The sequence below is a fragment of the Populus euphratica genome, unplaced genomic scaffold (assembly GCF_000495115.2).
Source record: "Populus euphratica unplaced genomic scaffold, PopEup_1.0 scaffold3.1, whole genome shotgun sequence".
NCBI lineage: Eukaryota > Viridiplantae > Streptophyta > Magnoliopsida > Malpighiales > Salicaceae > Populus > Populus euphratica.
In genome coordinates, this window is record NW_011499847.1 from 2,172,216 (window position 1) to 2,177,706 (window position 5,491).

Below are 5,491 nucleotides of genomic sequence, written 5' to 3' on the forward strand. Positions count from 1 at the left end.
TAAAATATATTATAATAATATTTTTTATTTTTAAAAAAATTATTTTTAATATTAACCTGTAATTTAAAAAAATATTAATTTAAAAATTTAAAATTAAAATTTTAAAAAAATATTTTTAAAATATAATATTAAATACACCCTAACTTTATGTAGCTTACAGTCACGAAACCCTCTTCTTCTTCTTTTATTCCTTTTCTCGGAGTGTAGGGTTCCTGGCCACTGCTCTCTGGTCTTTAGCACTAAATGCAGTGAGATCTGACATGCTTGGATTTGTGAAATCATCCTAACATTGTTGACAAAATCAACAATGTTAGGTATAAATTTGGTGTCACCTACCTTGCTCTTATCTTTTGCATAGATGTTTGCCTATAAATAGACAATGTATTCAAGCATTATAGACACACCATAAGAAGTGTTGATTTTGTGATTATTTGCATTATATTTGATCATTGTTTGATTCTGTTTTACTGCACAAATAGGGAAAAAATTGGGACTTGTAAATTATAATTGTATTCCGCTAAATTGATCCGGATAAATTGGTATCCGGTTGTTCCGAGTTTTCCCAACATCTTCTTCTTTTGTTATTCCTTTTCTCGGAGTGTAGGGTTCCTGGCCACTGCTCTCGGGTATTTACCACTAAATGCAGTGAGATCTGACACGCTTGGGTTGACTTTCAATTGAGGAAACAGATCAATTCCTTTGTATTTAATTTTAAATATAGTTATTTTCGTCCAAGAAAATATTTAAAGCCCAGAAACCCTTGAATTTGACTAAACGGAAGCCAGTATGAAAAGAAGAATTCATAGGGCAGGCTGTATTAGTATTATAGACGGAAACCAGCTTGTAACCAGTGTACGTTTCGCCGTAGGTAGTATTGCAAGTTCAAATTTAAATGAACCTCTGCTGTACTAGAAGCAGTGGGGCATAACGTTTCACATAAATGCATTTCTGTGATCGGTCAGACCTGTGTTCTTGATTATTGGATTGAAGACAGCCATGAGATGGCTAATGAGCTAATCTCTTGACAACACTTCAGCACCGAAGGGTCTAATCACCACTGGATACTTGCATTGAAGACCTCTAGCAATACAATGCCCTCACATCTATAAATAAATGTATATTTAGGCTGACAAGTAACGCAAGTCTTCACATCTTGATAACCATCTTGCTCAACAAATCTTTTGAGATTTTCTTTTTCTTTTTTATTCATACCAAATAATGGGTTTTCGCTTGTCTGCAATTGTGCCTGCTAAGCAAGTTCTTCAGCTTTCTGCATTAGCAGCAAGCCAAGCAGCTTCAAATGTTTCGAAGGTCAGCCTTGCACCTGCAGCAAGCCAAGCAGCTTCAAATGTTTCAAAGGTCTGCCTTGCAGTTTATGTTGGAGAAATCCAAAAGAAGCGATTTGTAACTCCGATATCAGACTTGAACCAGCCTACATTTCAAGACTTGTTAATTCAAGCTGAAGAAGAATTCGGATATGTTCATCCAATGGTTGGTCTCACGATTCCTTGCAGAGAAGACATTTTCCTTGACGTCATTTCTTGCTTGAATCGGTCGCAGACAATGGCAAAGATCAATTTTAACACAGTTTTTTTCCCTCTGTGAGAACACATTGAAGAGGACATTTATCAGTACCATGTACAGACTATTGCTGATGCTTTATTTCTTCCTCAGTGAAATGAATATCGTTTCACAGTTTTGGAAAACTGTGTTATTAAAGTTTTGTCAACCTTCCAATTTGGTAATGACAAGCATTCATCATGGTTTTTGGTTTTTTTTTTAAAAAATTCATATCCTGTTCTATTGCGAATACCAGCTCCAACTCCAGTTGGCATGATCTTAATTCCGTCAGGTATGATATTATTTATCTTTGCATGAATTATGTTTCTCGACCACAAAATAATCAAGATATCTTCTTCTTAAACAATTCCACTCACCAAATCCTAATGTCGTCCGTACACAATAAGCCCATTGCCATACTGTACATTGACAAATATTTTCGTTAGTATGGAAAGTGTTATTACTGGAGTAATTCTTCCATTTAAAATAAGAAAGGATATTGGTGGTCGCCCGATCATTACAACAACACAATGAGATAACCTAGTAAAATAAGAAAAAAAATACTAATCCAAATTAGTCTTACTTCTTTCCTTTAAAATTATATTTTAAAATTTTATTTAATAACTTAAATTATTATATTAAAATAATTATTTAATATAATATTAAAACTTTAATAATCAATTAGTCATATTTTTTAATATCATTATTTTTATTTATTTAATAAAAATTAAACATAAAATAAAATAAATTTATACAAGTTTTAAACTCAAAAACTTTTAACTTGATAAAATATTATTACCTCACCTAATAAACTAAAATTAAAAGTCATGGGCTCTTAATAAAATGACTCAGGAATTACACACTAGATATTGTCAATAGATGTTGTCAATAGTTGGTGTTTATGAGTATTGTAGATATTGTTTTCAAATGTTTTTATTTATAAATATATTAAAATAATATTTTTTTAATTTTATTTTTATTATTATCATTTTAAAACTATTTATAAACATTAAAAAAATTAATTTATAAAAAAACAATTTAAATTTTAATAAAAAAAATAAGTGGCGCCGGAAACAGGAGTAGTAAACAGTCCTGAGCTTAAAGAGGTTGGTTGTCATGGGGACAAGTCGTGAGCTTCATTTGTATTTCAAGGTGCTTGTATTGTATAAGTGAACTGGTCATGAAAAGCTGGAATTTCATTGGTGCTGCTTCAACCATATTTTTGGTGCATAACAGGTTGTAATGTTTGTTACAGTTTACTTATCTCGTTATTTATTTGTTGATGATGCTTGTCATTCCTGATCAAAACATACAAATTTTGCTGAAAATTTGTAAATTATTAATTTATCATTGAAAGCATTAAAGTCTTGACCTTATTTATTTGTTGATGATGCTTGTCATTTAACTACAGCAAATTATTAAAGTCTTGATCCTTTACCTTAGCGGAATTGCTGTAGTTAATTGCTTCACCCAAATCATGAGTTAAATTTATGCAGAAGAAGAGAAGCCTTGATCTTTACGCAAATGGATTATTTTTTTGTCAATTTTGGCACATGCTAGATGAAAAAGTGGTCTCCAGGCTAAAGCTGGTCCAGTAACATCCGATACACGCAGGTCATTAAGGCAGGTTGAGCATCGAAAGCCCTTCAACAATGGTCCCTGAAAATTACCAATTTCCACTCAAATCCGCTGTCTCAACTTAATGACTTCATTTCGAAAGTGCCTTCCCCCCCGTACGGTAGTCCTTCTCTCCTTTATGGCAAGTGGCGATGGAGACCAAATGCAGGACAAGATGCATAGTAACGAAAGTTGGTGCACCGAATTAGCAGAGGGTGGAAAGTGTTTCTACAGGTATGCCATTTGAATGATCTTTTTCATTGCAGAGTTAACATGTTGCATGCGTTTTATGAATTTTTCTTATTTGTTTTGGCTTCATGTAATTTGTGGTGCTCAATTAAAAATAAATCTGATATGCTTAATTATGCTCCGCTAAGCATTTTAGCTCCTTGCTATACCTTGTCAGCTTCACCCACCAATTTTTTTGTTCATGAAAAGAGATTCTGAGGAGCTCTATCTTCCAACATTTTACTGAACACAGGTTTACCTATTACTATTTTATGTTGACAGTAAACAGTACTAGGAATGTACCTGCAGGCAAGGGCGGAGCCAGGAATCTTCTTTATCCTGGGCTAAGAACAAATAAATATAAATTGTTTTTGAATATCCATTATTGAATAGATATTCTGGTTTCAGGTATTTTGTTTTTCATCACTTCATTAATAATACATAGATATTTTTGTATTATAAATCAAAGAATGAACTAAGAAATCATATTCCATACCGATAAAAGTTAAACAAGTGGTAAAAAATATGGTAACTGCGTGAAATGTCATGAAGTTCGCTTGAGTATTTATTTATTTATTTTTATTAATATGGATATCTGGATCAGTTCACATATATCTCGACTAATCATATGGACCCTTAAATTTAGGACCATATAAATCTTTAGTGGTCTTAAGATTTATGAGATTTAAACTGGTGATCTTTAAAAAGCAAACCTAAAACCTGACCAATTAGGCTACACTCCTTATGGTTGATTGAGTATTTATTTGCTACTATAAGATAGGAGCTAAAGAGTAGAGAGCATTTGGAAACGCGGTGCAAATCAAGTTCTTTTAAAATTTATTTTTTTGTTAAAAATTAATTTTCTGGGTATGTTTTGGATCATTTAGATATGTTGATTTTAAAAATAATTTTTAAAAAATAAAAAAAATATCATTTTGATATATTTCAGCATAAAAAACACTTTAAAAAGCAATCGCAACCACATTTTCAAACTTATTTTTTTAATTTTATTTTTTAAAATTAAATTTTTTAATGTTTTTCTATGAATCAAATACATATAAATTGAGATATATAAAATGGGTTCTTTTATCCAGAATAGAAAATCCTAGAAATTTATTCAATGAGTAAGAAGAGAAATTAATGGGATGCTAAAGGCTAAGAAGCCCAATGAAAAGGTACAAGGCTAATAAGAAATAATGTAGAGGGAATATTTACATATCCAGATTTGAAAAAAGATAAATTAAAAGGCTATACTTATAATTATATAATAAAATATTACATTTTTTTTAAGATCTATTTTTCTACCTGGGCTACAGCCCACCTTAGTCTTCTATGCTCCTCCGCCCCTGCCTGCAGGTCTGTGTCGGTAACAGACAGCTTAATATTTAGTACAGTGAAGACCGTAGAAGGCTATATTTAGTATAAAAAGAAAAAAGGCCTGTACTGATTTGATTTTTTAAGATAAAGTGGAAATACCAACATTACTTGTTGAAGATCTAATATTATTAACATTACTTATTGAAGGTCTAATATTATTAGTAAATGAGCCATAAATTTTGATATACAGATCTTTTATATTCAACAGGAAAAACATATCAGAATCATCATCAATACCACCATTAACATCCTCATTAAAAAGATTAAGAAAGATAAAAAAAAATCTAGAAGAGTTATATGATGTCATTCAAGTCATGGAAAATACAACTCTATTTTGTTTCTTTGCAAATAATGACCTACTTAGTTTTAATGAAGATATCACATAAAAGAAGTGGATAGAAGCAATGGATGAAGAAATACATGTCATTGAGAAGAATGCTACTTAGAATCTGACTAATCCACCAGAAAACAAAAAAGCAATAGGTGTCAAATGGATTTATAAGACAAAGAAGAATATAAAAGGAGAAGTACAAAGATACAAAGCAAGATTAGTGACAAAAGGCTACAAACAAAGAGAAGGCATTGACTATAAAGAAATATTTGCTCTAGTAGCTCGGCTAAAGACAATCAGAATGATGATCTCACTAGCCACACAACATAGATGAAAGATCTATCAACTCGATGTGAAGTTAGCATTTCTGAATGGCTT